This window comes from Stegodyphus dumicola, chromosome 4, assembly GCF_044657685.1.
Source record: "Stegodyphus dumicola isolate Sdum_Otavi_A_Nest chromosome 4, ASM4465768v1".
In the NCBI taxonomy this organism is placed as follows: Eukaryota; Metazoa; Arthropoda; class Arachnida; order Araneae; family Eresidae; genus Stegodyphus; species Stegodyphus dumicola.
Genome location: NC_140771.1, coordinates 95,551,830 through 95,571,736, shown reverse-complemented (window position 1 = coordinate 95,571,736; position 19,907 = coordinate 95,551,830). Strand labels below are relative to the sequence as shown.

The 19,907-nt window shown below is 32.7% G+C and overlaps 1 protein-coding gene across 2 annotated transcripts in view; it reads right to left on the bottom strand.

The window, feature by feature from the left end:
• LOC146997612 (uncharacterized) overlaps positions 1-19,907 on the bottom strand; it is a 522,595-nt gene that overhangs the window by 320,839 nt on the left and 181,849 nt on the right. The gene's annotated exons all lie outside the window — the stretch shown is intronic.

The following is a 19,907-nucleotide window of genomic DNA, read 5'->3' as shown; positions in this document are numbered from 1 at the left end:
TTTCATAAAAGGTTCCTTCGAGATTTTTTTTTAAATTGCTACAAAGCATGAATATATCCATTGTGCATACAATTACCAACAATAGGTATTTTCATAATTTGCTTTCAATTAACTTTAAATTAACAATATTACATAATTCCTAGTAGTGGAAATGAGATTTATTTCCTTCCTTCACTAGCAGCGTAAATCAAGTTTGTTCAGTTTTCTTTTCCATTATGTCAAATTGATCTCTATCAGGCTCCAAATTAGTTTTACTGTAAACTAATCGACAATATATTCTTAATTATTTTTAACACTGCAAAATTGCCCTGACTATTGGAAACTTACATGCGTCCGAAATAATGAAACGATTTGTTTATTAGCATTGCCACTTGTATTATTTTTGGTTTTCCTACATTAGATCTGATTAAAACAATAATTGCTTTGAGTTATCTTACCAAATATACTGTATTACAGATTTATGACCTTTACTTCGCATGCAATTTAAGTAATTTAAATTGTACTGATATCCATTCTCATTAATGATACTTTACATGGATTTTCTTCAATGGCTGAAAACCTGCCTTCATTAGATGTTTCAGTAGGTGTATTATATCATTTGTTCACTATATATTACATTCTTATGATCTAGGCAGCAAAATCCTCGTATCGGTATTCAATTAACCGGCAGTATCAAAATAATAACACTTTTGAAGGTCTAAATTTAATTTATAACTTCAGGGCAACAGGATTAAAAAAATGTGTATTGGCTAACAGTCTAAAGAGTTGAATATGGAAAACGTTTGTATGGTATTCCTGCAGCCCAGTGTAGCAGCTATCGAATCAATGAATTATACAGAATATAACGCTGAACGTCTCAACTCCTTTTACGCCGATGTTAAAGGTACCGTCAGTTACTTTCAGTAACAATATTTAATGAAAGACGTCATGTTTACTTTGTCTGTGGTCTCAAAAGATGTAAATTATGACCTATGATCATTTTAGTAGATGACACAGACAAGAGCCGAAGATTCTGTTGTTTTAAAACACATCTAGTGCTCGGGGTTTATACTTTTGACTTAACTACATATTTGGAGAAGGTTATTGTTAGTGAAGAAGATGTGTAGATTTAGACGGATGGAAGCAGTCCTGTCACTCATACTCTCAAGATAAACACGCAGTAGTCGAATATATTCTCCAAAGGAAAAACACGAAGAGGAGGTGGACGACGAAACGAAGATAGCAGTTTGAATAAAAGAGTTACGTGGAGAGAAGCTAATGAGAGTATGCGTATCTTTCAAAAGATTTTCTAAGCAGTGTTCATCTACTTCGCTATATGATGTTCTGTAGCTTGAAGCTTCATTTTGCACTCAGGGAATTTTTTAAAACTGTTGTAGAGACATTAGGTACTTTTTGAAAGCAGGATAAGTGAAAAATGAGCAATGCCCTCTCCAGGACTCGAACCACGGACCTCTCAAATACGCGCCGGTTGTGCTGACCATTACATCACGAAGGCATACTAAGAAGGCGGGAGATGTACCTTATACTGCGACGGCAATCTTGTAAGTAGTCAAATATTTACAAATTATATGTCAGCACATTAAGAAATTTCTAACTTTCATGTGATAATGCATGGTAATTTTAAAATGTTGTTTAATATATTATTTTACTAAAATATTGAATCACAGTATGTATTTTAATTTTAAATTATCTGTACGAAATTTATATTATTTGTTTAAACGTAGCAGAGAGATAGAAAATTACGACCAACAGTTTTGTAAGCTGCAATTTCTACGTAGAGGGCATTAGAAACATAAAGAGGTTAAATTCTAGAAATATGTACTTAATTATACGAAAAATTCTCCTATCCTAAATGGTATGGCCCCTTTGCTGCCAGATAAGTGAGAATCTACTTACTGTATTCACAGATTGAATCAGAGATATGAAATTAAGGCCAAAATAAGTTCACAGAAAGGAATCAAGATTCATTCATACGAAGCCGCTCAAGTTATCGCTGATAGAAGGTGCATCTATTCCTGATTTCTTCATTGGCTTATAGTCAAAACTCTCAGACGTCATTCACACATTTTTATTAATTTATTGGTGAATAAAAAGTCATTCCGGTCAATTTCTCTCTCAGGTTTGCGCTATTCTCAAATACCTAAACCCCTTTCGTATTCTCAAAGGTTTTCACGGCATATATAACTAAATTATTCGATCAGCGTTTTTTTTAATTCTCACGAAAACAATTTAAGAATAGTGATATGTCTAGACAGAGATTTATTCAGATCCTAAATGTTTGTAATCTCACTTCAATGCATATTTATGTGAAGCACTACAGATTAAACTTAAAATTCAAGTTTTATTATGCTTCGAAAATAATACTCTCTAAAACTTAATATACATTATTTATTCATGGCAAAATTTGCTGAATTATGAAATGGTAGCCTGGTAAGGATCTAAAAGCTTTCGAAAGATAAATATTCAGTGGAGTATTACTGATACTAAAGAATTTATTCTTCAACATTCTGATTAGTAGTGTCTACTTATATTCTAATCAGGGTCGATCGTTTTGCATTTAATCAAACTATGCATGAAAAGTACATGAAGTATATTGATTTACGCACATATAGATATATATATGTAAGATAAAAACCATGCAACTCAAAATTCTAACTTTAATTTGCACTAGTCCTTTAACTGATAATTTTAATCTGGATATTTTTCCGCTCTGTATTAAAAATAGTAAAATCTCTCTAAACCGCTTCATATCAAAATTAATCCATGTCATATGATTCTTACATAATTTTAATGATACAGACGCTTACATAGCTATTATTATTTTAATTACCCGTTGCTCAGCAACTAACGTTCTGATATGTTTTCAGATTTGGAAATAAAAAGTTTTAACAACCAAAATCTTTCATTAGCTAATGGAAAAAAAAATACTGAAGCGAAATTAAAATCCTTTTAAACCCAAATTTCATCTTTTCCTGTTATTTACTTCTCTCAGGCGATGCTGTCACTGCTTCTCTTCTTACCGCAACAACATAAAAAATCTAAAGGTTTTATGACAGATACTTACTGTACCACTTTATATCTGTTAGCTCCAAAGTGTACGTCAACAAGAATAAAAAAATCTGATGTGTACATCATATGGCTACCTTGTACGGAATATTAAATTATACGCATTTTTTTGCATTTCATTTAAACTTATTGAATTGAATTAAATCTACTTCGCCGACAACGCATAAACCACAATAGAATAAATGCATTCTTTAAAATTCACTCTATTTGTTTGCCATAGCGACACTCTGACGCTAGGTTCACTTAATAGTATTATATTTCGTTTATATTTTAACTCAGAATGCACAAAAGTTATATCATTTAAAGAATTATCCAATCGTTGTCATATGTTCTATTCAAATACTATAATAAATTTAGAACGATGTATAAAATAAATTAAGCAAACAAAACAAAAAAGAAACAGTTTTTCACAGACGATTGAGTATTTCTCATTTAATTAATTCAGTTCTCACTTCGTGATAAGGCAAAAATACATAAAAACTCAAAATATCTGTATTAAAAATTACGAAGTAAATCTTAAACATTTATTTCCTCGAAAAATTCCAGAAAGGATTAAGCATGATTTAATTCGCAATAATAAATGTGAAGGCTTCATCTTTGTTGTTGCGAAGCTAAGTTTCAGTAGATTGGCAACAAATCAGCTATCCTGCTGTTTCAGATGCAAACAAGCAATGGCCGCCATCAAGAAAATTATTAGGCTTAAAGGCACTTAAACAATTTTAAAATTGTTGTTAATTCTAAAATTATTGCATACAGATTTACTAAAGGAATAAAAACCTTAACTGGAAGATAAGAACAACATATATTAATCATTTTTAAAGCAAAAAAATGTACAATTTACAAACATATAAGAGTAAAGAAACTGAGATTAATGAGCCGGGTAACAGAGTGGATATATATATATAAATACATTATATGCGCTTGGTTCGGCCGATTGCAATCAAAATACGAGGTGCACATCTACATATTATAGCAGTCTTATATACAAAATTTTAACGTTCTGAGGCTACTCGTTTTTGAGTTATGCGAGATACGTACGTACGTACGTACATACGTTCGTACAAACGCCACGAAAAATTCTCTTGAGAATTCATTTTAAAGCTGTTTTATAATTTTTTTGGAGGAAAAGAGTATTTTATTCTGTTCTTAAGTACAGATATCACGCAGAAACATCGTTAAATTGCATTCGACAGCGGTCAAAATGGATATTTTCGTTGAAATATGCTGCATGAAACTTTTCGCGATTACAATACTTCCTTTTTACTGTGTACAAAGAAGTAAAAATCTTAAAATCAGACTATGACAGCAAACTTCTATTTTACATCTTCAGTATTTAAATTATTACATTCAAATACTTCAGTACTTTTCAACTATTATTACCAATACGATATCCCCGAGGAAAAAAAAAAAATTCTACAGTTTAATATTACACAAATTAAGAAATTCAGTATAATAATTAGCACAGTTTAGACCGTAAAAGCCAAAAAATTTCCTCTGATTACAGTTTTGTTAGAATTCTATACAATTTTGCCAAAAGAACGCTGTTACGCTGTGATGAATGTAGTGGAAGTTATAGCGCTTCATGTGGAGGTTGTAGTGCTTAGTCGAAAGACGAAAGGTACAGCCGTATTTGATTGTTTCACCTCTCTGGTGGGTGGAATTTGCATCATTCATGAGATAGCTATTCAGAAGAATTTCGGAAACCTCTAGGAAACTGAGGGGCAAATTGGTGCGCTCAAAAAAATTAGTTTGCGACTCGAAAATCTGAGGATTTTATTTCAACAGTGAGAAATTATTGAAGACTTTTTTTCATTTCTGCAAAGAAATCTGTAGCAAAGAAACTTGAAACTTGGAACTAGTTTTTATGCTGGCATGCAGCTATTATAAAATAGCTCTTTCCAGGTTCTTAGAGAGTCCCTGAAGGGCATGACAAAACTGAGATTTGCTTAAATGAATGTACCAAGCAAATCACAGAATTTAATGAAGGTTCCCAGTTCCACTAATTTGCCAGGAATATCGGGCTAATAATCACGACGTGTTCCGACTGTCTCAGAAGTCAAAGCGACGCATGGCTATAGCATTTCGATCCGATCGATCCGAGCAATTATTGCTGGTGTAACGCGTGGAGCGCGCTTTTTCCAGCTCTTGAAGAGTTGCCAAAAGGCACATGACTGTAATAAGTTTGACGTAGTACTATAGCATGTCTTCACAGATTAAGATAAAGAGGAATGACTATTGTCACATGGGCAGGTGCCGGCCATCTGAGTGGCCCGTAAATTCTCAAACTTCATTTCAGTATTACGCGATTTGTAATGAACGGATCGAAAAATCGTTGGCTGTTCTTGAGGCATCAACTGCTGGGAGTTTTGAACTCTATTTTGGTCAAAACTCTGGCTCTCTGGCCTTTCGCTGGAAATAGAAAAATAAGCGCTTTTGCGAACTTAGATTAGTAGCTAAGTTAAGCAAACATGAAGAAATAATTTTCGAAGTGTAAATAATGCAAAACATTTGCGAAGAGCTAAAAATATTCGACGAAAGAAGGGAAAGCCACGGTTGTATTCATAATCATTAGTTGTAAAGAGAACGAGAAATGTAGCTCGATCTGCCGGGAGAAAGAGTAACGAAAGTTGAAAAATTGTCAATAGAATTTTAAAAGACTTAGAACTGGATTGGAATTAAAGTCATTGACTGAACAAGACACATCTTTGTGATTATTAAAAGGTAAAAAGAATCCAGTTAAGCAATGGAGGAAGTACTTTTTTATAATTCTTTCAGACCCTGTAGAGACATTAGGATTTTTTTGAAACATGAAAGATGAAAAATGAGCAACCCCTTCGCCGAGAATCGAACCACGGACCTCCGGAATAGTGGCCCAGCGAGCAGACCACCACTCACGAAGGCATGCTAGGAAGGCGGGAGAAATACCTTATATACTCCCTCTTTTAAAGGGCGATTTACGAATTTAGGGGACCCAATCGCCAAATCCTGGGTATGAAGAATCATCATCCATCACCCTTTTAGTTCGGACGCCACTGTAGAGACATTAGAGTTTTTTGGAAGCATGAAAGATGAAAAATGAGCAACGCCCTCGCCGGGAATCAAGCCTCGGACCTCTGGAATACGCGCTTAGCGTGGAGACCACCACACCACGAAGGCATGTTAGGAAGGCGAGAGAAATACCTTATAATCCAAAGTCAAAATTATGATTAAATTTCCAACAATGATCAGCTATCAGATTTGATAATTTGGCCTTTTCGAATTTAAGGTTCATATTCCAAGAAGCAAAAATTTAACGCTGTTTCAGTTTGGCGAATGTAAATAAACCACCCTGACAAGCTATGCTATAAATTTCCCAAGAATTGAAATGAGAAATGGAATCTTTAAGAATCGAACGAAGGGTTTTATTGATAGATGAGAAAATGATTTTAAAAGTGACTTTCACGAGAATACGTACAATGTTGTAACTGACAGAAAGATAAAACTAAGTTTCAAAAAAGTTAATATTACTAACAGCAGATTGTCTCCTTTGATGGCAAGATAACAATTTTTTAAACGTTTCATTAATTACCAAGAGAGAAAATACTTGGTCAATGACAACTAATCTAAAAAATTAAGTTCATTAACAAGTGAAGGTTCCAAGGCACAAACGTTGAAAGCAAGAAATACATAACAGTAAAAAGAAGCCAATTTGTGATTAGCCGGGTGATATGAGTTAGTATGAGGAGACAAACAAACATAAACAGATTTTAAGGTAAACAGTAGTGCTGGAATCAGATTCATTGCAGATTATAAGAATATCAAAGGAAGAGAGAGGGTGTGTCATGAGACGGCTATCTACCTAAAGGAAGGTCTACTTTCCCAGAAGACATTCTAAGGAAAACTAATTCTTATCCACTTTATACATGATTAAAACCACGAAAATGCTCAGGCAGACAGCCATTCACCTGGAATCGAGAGCAGATCTAACTGCCAATACTCAGTGACTTTATCGTAGGTGGGCGACTCGCCAATACGAAATTTAAAATGTATCAGTTAGTCCTTTATACACAAAACCCTTTTACCAATGAGTTATACAACTGCTTGTTCGAAATTCAGTCTTTTATAACTAAGAATTCACTTTTCTTGACTAGTTTAAAGGAAATAATATTCAGTCTTAAAGTACAACTGACTAAATATAAATTAAAACGTGAGTTTTAAAATGCCGTCGAAGGAAGACGCTACTGTATAAGGCAGTGCTCCGCAACCTTTTCTCACCTGCGACGCACAAAAAAACTTTTTGGAATTTCGTGGCACACCAAAGAGTTCCGAGTTATCAAGGAAGTGCCGAAACAATTCAAATGCTGACACACTTACAATCACACACACAACCACACAACAGTGAAATATATAAAAGCATTTAAAATAGACATTATTAAGGGAAAAAAATTGTCATTGTGTATTAAATACATGATAAAAAATTGCAAAATGTCAAATACATGTATTTGATTGCGGCACACCTGTATCCTACTCATGGCACACCAGTGTGCCGCGGCACACCGGTTGCGGAGCACTGGTTTAAGGTATAATTCTTTGCAATATGTGTGGGGAGGTTATTATAACAATATACGTTAAGTTAATAATAAAAAAATGGCTTTTCTCGCAGAGATCTGAAAATTTAGAAGAAACATTCAAAATCATTAAAAATCCATTTAAAACTTGCTCTGCATAAAGAGATTTGAAGAATTTAGAAATACTGTCAATAATACCGATTGGGTGACAATGACAATAAGCTTTGTTATGATGAAATAACTCAGAACATTTCGTCAAAATATCGAGATGAAAAATGTTGAAAGCATATTTGAGCTAGAACAAATGACGTCAAAGGATGCCAGAAATTTAGTAATAAATTAGGAACATATTTCCTGCCTGAAGGTAGTGTTTTGTCTCCAGTAAAAATTCTAGCTCTGATGTGGTTTAATCATACAATGGAAAGGGTATAGCAAAGTGTCATATACATATTTTTCGAATAATAACGCTCAAGTAACAAAGGCATGTAAGTAAAAGTTTAAATTAATAATTTTCTCAAAGTATTATTTTGAAATATGTGGACTGAATAGCAAGTGCATACTCGAAAAAGATTGGCTTAGTTATAGCTAAGATAAAGCACAGGAAATCAGCCACCTAAATGGAAGAATGCTTTCGTAGAGGACTTTCCAATGGAAACTGATAGTATTCCCAGGATTCAAAAAAGCTAGTGCTTTTAAACAAAGTCGTACAGAAAGAAATGTTGAAGGATATTAAGTTAAAGGAATATATCGGATTATTAGTCGCATACTCTGCACTTTTTGTTGCTTGATTATTCGATTTTAAAAATTTGCAGCACTGCAAACTATTAAACTGATTCATCATTTCCCAGATTTTAAAATCAAACGTCGAATAATCGGGTAGCCAGTTAATTGGTATAAATTCTGTAATGTTTTAAGTGTATTTCAATACATCACACATCAAATTCGCATGGAAATTAACACTATTCATTTTGTCTCTTTTGATAAAACGTTGCACTCTGTTTTCCTTTTCATTTAACCAGTTCAGAAGTTCAGATGAGTTTTTGAAATACTTTTCTTTGCATTTCACTTCAAAGAAGAACAAGATATATTTATTTGTTTTTTAAGCAGATGCAATATCTTCTATGATGAATTATTTTTTCTAGGCATTAACTTTGCTAAATTTTCTAGGTTTATATTTCTCGATAAACAGCCATTATTAATTATTTTTCTAAGAAATTTCATATTCTATCAGATATTGGCTATTATTATAGTCGTATAATATACATAAAAGAACTATTAAAAATCACAATTTTGGAATTACATGTTATGTTAATTATTTGTCTACCGTAGATATTAGTTCAAGAATCCAAAAACATTTTATCAAATTTAACCTGGGTTAAAATGATTGTGGTTGTATTTTGTTGAGTCAAAAGTCTAAATTAATAAGAATCAACTTGAATTTGTGAACTTAAAGTGTTTTCAAACTAATATTAACAGAAAAAAGGGAGGGGAAGGATAAAAATGAAAAAAAAAAAGTAGTCATTAACTGTTGTAGTCTTTCTTTCTCTCCATTCGGTACTTTTGAACATTACTTGCAAATTTCAGAAAGGGAATAACAAATGTAAAAATGTAATTAATAAAAGTAATTAAAGCACTCCTAAATTTGCAATGATTATATATTCATATACATGCAGATATATATCCACAATATATAATTATTTCTAAATCTGTATCAAGGGTATCAGAAAAAATAAAAGAAGATAATTAATAATACAGAATATAAACTAAGTGAATGACTAACTCAAAATATTAATTGTTATCATTTACTGTTAGTCATCAAGATGAATAATTAAAACCCAAAAGTCTGTTGCAAAAAGGTGTAAGATACAATACAGTGTTATGCATGAAAAATTAATAATTAATAAAACTTAACAATACAAGATAACCAGACAAACTAACAAGAAACCTGTCGCATAATTTAGTTCAAAGAAGAGAATATATATATCCAATATTAAATCTCTGGCAATATCTACCGTCACATTCCACGTGTTTTCTTCTGTTATAAAGTTAAATACCTTAACGCTGTTATAAGTTAACAAGAGTGTTCGTATAACTAAAAATTTAAAACCATCATCGTTACGGCTGCATATTTTCAAAACTTTATTCTAATTAATCATTTTAAGATTTTACTAAGTAGTTTTATTCCTTTTCATGTTTCCAGGTAATGCAATACATTTCACGCTTAAACGAGAAGAAGATGTGTTCTCTTCCGCATAATTTTACTCAAAATCATTAAATTAACTTGCAAATTATCCCCACCTTGCTAATTTACTTCCATAGAATTAAATGAAGTGTTGAAATAAATATTCAGAACGTTTACTCAAAAGCAGGTAACTAACTACTTGGCATTTCAGCGATAAATGAAAGTTAACGGAGCTTTAACTTTTTGTTTTAGAATTTCCTGCAATATGAAGTTATTCTCTCCGAAAATATGAATAATTCATAAAAATACTTCGCAACTGTTATTTATTCCAAAGCTGCACTTTTGAGTCTTGCAGTCAAAGAAATGCTTATGAATGGTTTTCAAAATTACTCTCCAAATCACATACTCGATTGACTTGTCAGTCTTTAAGGACGGTGGAAAATTGGGTGTAACTTTAATTTTCGTTCCATTCGTAATTGCTTCAGTCTCAGCTAAAACATTAAAAGAAACTTGCTGAAGTACGCACTAAGTTCCATGAAATTCTAAAATTAAGTGTTTTCATAGCACTTATCTTTTTACTTCGTTAAACTAAATTAATTTTACCAAGCTTCAAAACTAAATTTAGAATTAAAAATGCTTATACAATGTAAAATTTAAATCCTAGAACAGCATATAAATACAGTGATCTCTTCATATGAGTTTCGCTTTTTTAGCTGGATCGTCATCGTAGTAGAGATGCACAGTAACATAGACAAATAGGTAGTCAGAAAGTTAGCTGCATACTTATATCAACAGACTGGAGAATAAATAAATAGATAAAGAGGTGCATATACCAAAATTTAGACAGATATGTTGTTGACTTTACTAAATAAAAGAGACACAGTTTGACATTAATTAATTTATTATTTGCAACATCTCTTCCCTGCTAATAGAAGTTTTTCGTACGTTTCCATTTTAGTCGTTATCTCTCATATATTTGTTTTTGAAAATACAACTTCTAAATTTCTTTTTGAAGTTGCCAAAACTAAATCTGAAACTCAGTGTTACCAATGAATCTATTTTAATTTAAATCTTATTTAATTGGTTATAAGGTATTTCTCCCACCTTTTCGGCCTGCCTTCGTGGTGTAGTGGTTCTGAACGCTGGGCCATTATTCCAGAGGTCCGTGGTTCCATTCCAGGCGAAAGATTGCTAGTTTTTCATCTCTCCGGCTTCCAAAAATTTCTAATATCTCTACAGTGGCGACCGAACTAAAAAGGGTTTTGGATAAGAGTCTCCACACCCAGGATTTGGCGATTGGGTCCCCTAAAAACCCCAGTCGCTCTTTAAAAGAGGGAGTATATAAGGTACTTCTGCCACCTTCATGGCACGCCTTCGTGGTGTAGTGGTTCTGCACGCTGGGCCGGTATTCCAGATAACCGTGGTTCGATTCCCGGCGAAGGCGATTGCTCATTTTTCAACTCTCCGGCATCGAATTAACCTAATGTCTCTACATGATAAATAAAGAGCACTTATCGCGTGGATATAAATAATGTTTAAGTGATAAGAATAGTTTGACAACAAATCTTATGAAATATAAGTACAAGTCTTTCCTCTCACATGAAGAAAAAGGTTCTTGAAAGAATTCTCACTTAGAGGGCACTTTACAAATATAAACATATTTAGAACTTTGTGAAAAAAAGTAAAGAATAATATTTACGCTGAATGAAATATTTACATTCAACACAAGAAATTCATGCTAAAAAATGTTTCGTTTCTTTCTGTAATTAAAAGTGAAATGAATCCTACAAAATATTGTTTATTCCAGAGAAATCAAAGAAATTTCTTAAATAGCCCTTATTAACATTTCATATTACATACTACTTATTTCATCATCTAAAAATTCACAAATATGTTTTCTAAATCATGAAATTATACAAAGAGACAATATTATTTACGAAGCACGATAAAAAACGAACATAAATATAAATACATGATTTGTTAAGCAGAAATGACATTTAGAAATTTTGAAAATGATTAAATGTTTTATTACTGTATTAAATTGATTTGTAAAACGTTATTAAAATAGTGGCATTGATGAAGATTTTCCCAGCGTTTGTTTACCGTTTCACTAGGTACACTCAAAAGCACTTCAAATATATGATAGTAATATTGTTATCTAAAACCACAAATTGAGGAAAATAAATTAAAACACTGAATTTATTTTTTTTTTTAAAACAACTGTAACTCCAACATTTTGGAATGTTATTCTTCAGTTTTTCTTTTACCAAAATCATCGTTGACATCGTAACAGAAGTTTCCAGCTCTAAGTGTTACGAAATGTCCAATCGCGGGGCGGGTTTGGTGTTGCCAGAAGGTGGCAGGGGAAGGGGACGTTGCCATGTTTGGCGAGAGATCGCCCATTTGGAGACAAAATCGGCGATATGCTATTGACGGATGGAGAGCCTTCTGGAACGAATTCTTGCCAGTTTGGCCCAGTGTGTTCTCGAACACGGGCGAGGCCTGTATGGGCTCTGCTGGTGCGTGCATCGCGAGTTGTAGCGAGGACAGTCTGGAGAGTACGCGAAGTTCCGAGAATGACCGAACATGCCGTTAAGCTGTCCGCACCGAAAGCTGGAGTCCCGAGAACGACCGAACCGACTCGGAAGCTGTAGTCTGGTGCTTTACCGTGAAGGTGTCTTCACCTTTATAGCCTGATAGCCTGAAGGCTGTATTTCTGATTGTTTCAGCGTGTTTATAGTAACTTTTCTGCGACTGTAAACGTGGTTTTTGAGCTGTCCTGATTAATACTGGCTATATAAATTGTATCTGATTCTTCATCGAGTGTTGTCGTCAATCACAGTCTCGAGAGTATATTAAGTTCCAAGTACAACTGAACAGAGTCGGGAGCTGTACTCTTGGGCTTTGCCGTTAAACTGTCTTCACCGTTATAGTCTGATAGCCTGAAGGCTGTGTTGCTGATTGTTTCAGCGTGTTTATAGTAGTTTTTCGGCGATTGTAAGCGTGATTTTGGAGCTGTCATGAGTAATACTGGCTAAATAAATTGTATCTGATTCTTCATCAAGTATTGTCGTCAATCCAGGAATCCTTACAGAAACGTAATATTATTTTGTGAAGAGTACAATAAGAATTGTGAAAGGCGATGTACTGGTATGTGGATCTTGATTAATCTATTTTTGTTCAGAAAAACGTTTCTCATAACTAACAGCGATGCGAGGAAAATTCACTGTAGTATCATAAAATGTGGAACTGCGTTTTTAATATTACCAAAATCACTTTGCACACGGTATGTGCGCCATTTGAGAAACATGTAAGCGACATCTTTTCCATATTATCATTATAGCTTATGTAATGGCTACTAGGTTGATTTCATTCAAATCAATGCTAATGAAATATATAGCATACAAAAACGCATGGGTAAATTTTCTGAACCAGATATTGTTTAAAGGAAACGAAATACCATACTGACTGCAGTTTTAAGTATGTGATATCAGTCATGTACTTAGAAGATAAGATTTAGGATATATCGCTGTTTTGCAAGTTACCCTTTATACACGTCAAATTCTGTATGATATGTTTCGCATTCTAGTTGGTTAATAAATATGTTGCTTTTTTCTCAAGCTTAAATTTTGATAATTGGAATTCAAACTCTGAAAATTTATTTCTTAAATTATAGAGTTTATGTCATCTCTTGAAGCATCAAAATGCATGCAACAGTTGATTATTTAATATCTCACAACTGAAAAGTCAAATATTCTAATTTAGAAAAGTTTTAAATCAATTTTAGAATCCTGAATAATGTTACAAGAGGAAATTCACAATGAAGATACTCAACACTTCACGTTCATTTAACATGAAGATAAAAATTTAATATTTAGATAAAAACATAAACGCGATATTTTGGGATGAATTAAATCATAGCTTTGTACTTTAAAAAAACAATCGACTTTTAGAATCTCTGTAACCTTACGGAATAAAATACAATCAATTCACCAGGCATGTTTTTTGAAAAAAGGAAAATATAAACTAGAAATCTCTCAGCAATACTGCGATCGGTACAAAAGATTTTGATGATTCTGGGTGTTTACTGATACTTAATGGGAACAAAATTAATTAAATGCGGCAAGACTTAAAATACCGCAAACAACTGTAATGATAAATGGGTGTGGAAGACATCCTAAGTTTTACTAACGTTTATTTTATTTTAAAACTGTACTATCACTTCTTACTTTCTACTTCCGGCCAGAATTGAATGCTTTAACTTGCTTATGTAAATTCTCTTGCTAACGCCCAAGTATTTAAGTATTTAAGTTGTGGCTTTTTGCCAAGTGGGAGAGATGGTGTGGTGTGGTGTATTTAATTATGGCAAAGCACACTAGGGCTATCTGCCTAAGGGGAGGGATGCCTTCGTGGAGGACTTTCTAAGGGAAACTGGCTCGTATACACGTTACACATGGGGAAAACCACGAAAACACCCATGCAGCCAGCCCGTTCGCGGGATTCGAACCTCGGACCGAACTACCAGTGTTCAGCGACTTTACCGCTCGGCCGCTGGTGGGCCCCAAGTGGGAGAGAAAAGGAGTTTTAGGAAGCAAGCCGCTTGCCACTGCAGTTTACTAGTTTCCACTCGGTTGCTGGTTGCCTTTAAGGCCAGAGGTTTATCCCTCTTGATATTTGCAAATGTATTCTAGTTTCAGAAGCTCGGCTTACTACATACTTACCCCTTTTTAAATAAAGGCCAGTCTTAGTGCTAGGCATTTGTATACTAATTCAAAGTTAGCTTTTAGTTAGAGTTTTAGTTAGTAGTTTTATATTCTTACGTTCAGACAACAAGTGGTGGTCTCTGTATCCCGAAGTTCGGAAGTGCCTGTAAAGTATTGAAAATAAAGGGTTTCGTATACCCTTCCTGCTTGTGTCGTCTGTTATACACAAATCTTGAACATAGCTTGAGTATGCTCCCTGTTCCTATTCAGGACCATTCAGGTTTCCAAAGCAAATCAAGAGAAACACAAGTCCTGAGAAGCCGAATATATCAAATTATCCATTATAACATAAAAATTCTTTTCTAAATTTGGGAGATCGCTGAAAACGTTAGGAAGAAAATTATCAAGCTATATTTTAGGATATAATTCCGCCGAATGAAACTGAGCTTACCTATTAAAAGTAAAGCAGAGATTTATATAACAGTGAAATTAAATTACTCAATATCAATCACAAATCTACTTTTCACATTTATATTTAGTGACAATTCTGCATAAATAAAAAACATGTATAAAATGTTAACTGCCAATTCCGACATCTCATTCCATTCTTTAAATTGATGCAATCAAATATAACAAAAAAATATTACAAGGAATTTGTTCATTATTATGCAGGGAAAACACGAATTTTGAAGAAAAGGAAAATACTGTTTTTGGCATGATGAAATATTGAAGTCATTTAGTTTTTCTTTTTAGGTGTAAAATTATATTTTTACAAAAACCATCTGCATTTTAATAACCATCACATTTCTCAAATATTTGTTGTAGAAATTAAAAATCTGTATCTACTTAGTTGCAATTAATTTGAATGCTTATAACAGTGATTTTGTTTTTAAGTAACATATGTGAACACTGTATGAATTGTATGCACACATAATTATGGTAAAATGTTATATATATTTTTTCGAGTGCAGCAAATAACTTGTCTTTTGCTTAATACGATTTTAAATGCAAGTTCACCTCTGATTTTCGTATGTCTGTTTATTACACAGAGTTCTGAATATTTGATGTACTTTATATTTACTTCTTTATCTACTGATAGTTTTACGCAATTTTTGTAGCAATAATTCCCAGAGAATGAATTTACCGAAGCGGATCTGTATATAACTGTTATCTGCATATTTCTTTGATAATTAAGAAAGTAATTTGATAATTACTTCCCTGCAAATGATTTCATAGTTTTAAAGAATGTTCTAATGTTTTTACAGAAGAAGGTAAAAAATAATTGATATTCTAAAGTGAATGGGAATATTTTTATAGCTAATGCGTAGATTTATCATGCTCGACGAGCATTCAAGAAGTTCAGGGTTCCAGTCGCGATGAAGGCAATGCACTGTTTTCTGTGTCCTGTTTCAAAATAATTTAATGACTCTACAGATCTACTTAAATTAATTCACTAGATGTAGAGTAACAGTCTTAATCTAACAGGATTAATAACAGAATTAATCCTGTTAGATTAACAGGATTAATAAATCTACAAATTTTTTATATAATTAAATTAGCAATCGTAAAATTATATCATAAAATATGCATATTCATTTACGTTAAAATATAATCGCCGTGTATTATTATAATGACATTATTTCAAAATTGATTGATTTCAAAGTTTGTTCTAAACCCTTATCTCTGCATCTCTTTCGTGTCTGCATCTAAACCCTTATCGTACATATTTCAAATGAGTACCATTAAATTATTTAAATACTACTTTAAACTGAAGCAACTTTTATTTGAAACGGGTCTATACTAATATAAAATTAAATCCGTATAATGGATAGGAAACACAAATGCAAAAAATTTAATATCAATTAGTATAAATGATTCAGAAATTATTCAGATTCAGAAATGTTTGAATATGATGAGTTTTATTTTTTACCAGAATTACAGTGAAAAGGAAACATATTTACTACATGGCTCAAACAGAAGAAAAGTTAGATTTCTGATATAACAGGAGAATAAAATGATACCATAAATACCTCTTAACTATTGTTGTAACTACATGTGTATGTTCTATCAATATTTTTTAATAATGCCAATGTATGCTTCTCATACGGAGATACTCTTTTGGCGTTTCCCTTTGATAAATAACTTAAAATTTTCAGTTTATTGAAATATATTTAATCATTGCTATTGAAAGAAAATCATAGTCTGTGAGGAATAAAAAAACAATATTTCTGTTTGAAATTTGTTTAAAATGTTAATTTGTAGCAAAGAAAATATTAAACATTATGAATAAGAAAATAACACTCTCCAGTTCTACTTGTAGAATAGGCATCTCAATATATAAATATTATGTGAACTGAGACTAAACGGAAGCTAAAAGATCAACAAATAAACCTGCGATCTTGGGTAATCTTTCTCACATGGAAACGGTATTTAGCTTTACTGTTCAAGCAATCTGCACAAAACTGAAGCAGTAAGGCCTTTGGCGGCTTCAAATGAATACAGCTAATGATCAAAGGACTAATCGCCTTTGATCAGTATTTGTGAATATTAAACAGACCAAAGTGTTTGAGGAAGACAAACATTAATTAAGCAAACATCTACTTACACATTCCGAATCATTTCTCATTCTAGCCTTAGCATAGTCATTTGTATCTCTTAATCACTATGAATAAAATCTCGTTAGAAGACTATGTTTGAAATATTGAAGTAAACATTTGTTCAGTTTCAAGATCTTATACTGTAAAATATGTATCACATAATTTTTTATGTTATTAGTTACATAAGAAACAAATGGTGATATATAATTGTTATGATTTTAGTAATAATTGTTTCCCTTAATTAAGTTTTCTATATATTTCGTTAGAGAAATTTTTCACATACTCTCTACTGTCACAATGAATACAAAAATTCATAAAAATGAAAGAAAATATATCTGTTACAATCTTATACTTTGCTTACTATATAATGTTATAAAATTTTATATTATTATAATCTTATATTTACGAATCTCAAATTTTAAAAGCAACCTAAAAACACTTTGTTTAAGGTTTTAGCTTTCAATATACATAATTATCATTAAGTATCCAGCCATTGAAAACAACAGACTGTACAGAAATAAAAGGTATAACAGAAAGACTTATGAAACGTTTCCTAAGTTCAAATTTGTAAACTTACCTAGTTTATATTAGCTTATTATATATATCTAATATAAAAAAATTATTAGTAAACAATTTTTGTACAAACTATTTACTTCGCTTCATATTGTTTTCAGTTCCAAGCAGGGATAAATAGAAGGGCTAGGTCATTTCTTTGTTCGACTCCTCGCCGACGCGAGCCTCATGGAGGGGATGAATTGGAAGTAATCTGACGTGTCTGTGTTGCACCTGCTCTGATTTCGCGCGTTTAAAACTGTACTTTCATTCACTTGCGAAACTATTTTCTGGAGGTCGCATATCCTAAATTAATTTTAATCATACATATTTGTTTTCTAATAATGCAAATATTTAATAATTTGTATATATAGTTTTAGTCAGCTTTCCTTTTAAATTCTATATTTAAAGTATCCTTTATGTAATATGGCTTCTTGTGCTGTAGCAACGTGCTGTAACGCTTATAGAAATACGAAAGGAAGAGATATTGTATTTCATGCTTTCCCAAGGACAATTTGCTTTTGACGAAAGAATGGATACATGAATGTCGAAGACAGGATTCTATTACTGTGAAAAACGCAAGAATTTATGGCGAACATTTTCTGTGCAGTGACTATGAAGATGACATAAGAAATCGCTTGCTTGGATTGCCACAAGAGAAACTGTTGAAATGCAATACTGTGCCGAAAGTAAATTTATCGTATGCAATAAACGAAACAACACCAAGAAATCGGAGACATTTGAAAAGAAAAGTAATGCAGAGTGGTTTTGAAAAACTACATGAATTAATACCAAAGAAAATTTATTTTGAAGCTGAGAACGAAATTGAAGCTGACAATAATAAATCAAATGTCAATGATTTTGAAATAAAATTCACAAGTGACAATGTCCTAAGTGACAATATCTCTGAATGCCCTAAGTGTAAAGATAAACAAGAATGTATTGATAATTTGAAGAACAAAATAATATCCTTAGAAAATTGTAATAAAATATTGAAAAATAGAGAAAAGAAATGTGTTAGAATGTTTGCGACATCTATAAAGAAATTTGTATCGGAAATTTAGAAATTAAAATCCCAAACAGCGAAATTTAGGAAAAAATAGCACGGATCGGAGAATTAGGAAAAACGGTCTAAAGCATATTTTTACAAAGACGCAGATTAACGCATTGCTAGAAAAGAAGGAAAAAATCAGGTGGACTAGTGAAGATATTTCACGTTGCATTGTCATAAGAGCTCTGTCATCTATAAGAAACGTTTTTGGTAAGAAAAAATAGAAATTCCTTTACCTAGCACTAACATATTAAGGAGATGGTGCGCTAAATTTTCATGTAGTTTAAGAATTCAGAGTGATGTTCTTCCTGTAATGAAGGAAAGATGCGAATATTTAAACTCTGTAGAAAAAATATGCGTTCTCGGTTTCGACGAAATGCATATAGATTCTAAACTTAGCTATGACTCTAAATTGGACCAAATTCTCGGTCCTTTTTCAAAAAGTGCAGTTTGGTTTAATCAGAGGTCTCATTTCGCAGTGGAAACAATCAATATTTTTTTGATTTTAACACTCGAATGAAAAAGACATATTCAATCATCTGGGCCTACCAGCGGCCGGGCGGAAAAGTCGCTGAACACTGGTAGTTCGGTCCGAGGTTCAAATCCCGCGAACGGGCTGGCTGCATGGGCGTTTTCGTGGTTTTCCCCATGTGTAACGTGTATACGAGCCAGTTTCCCTTAGAAAGTCCTCTACGAGGGCATCCCTTCCCTTAGGCAGATAGCCCTCGAGGCTTTGCCATAATCACACACGCAAACACAATCATCTGGAGTAGAAGGAAACGCAATAGTGTCTGATTTAGGATGATCTAGTACTTTGTGGAAAGAGTTACAGATTTCGATTAATAGTTCTCAGTTTCCAAATACAGTATTGCAAACGAAAAAAAAATATGGGTTTTTGCAGATTTAGCGCACTGCTTCAAATTACTAAGAAACCGCTTTTTCTTATGGCTTGCCCTTTTTCCTATGGAACCTTCTCCTATATCTTGGGAATTAGAATTGAATTCCGCCAGACAATTTTCGACCGCCGAAAAAGAAGCATTAACATATGTTGCAGGTTATATTGCCTACCGTGTGCGAAACAAAGACCCATCATTGGGAACAATATCTAAAAATAGTTCTGATGAACCAATATTTTAATTCAGAATGGATTAAATTATTCATTCTTAATTAAAATATTGACTTTGGATTGGAGGTTTGACTACACCTTCC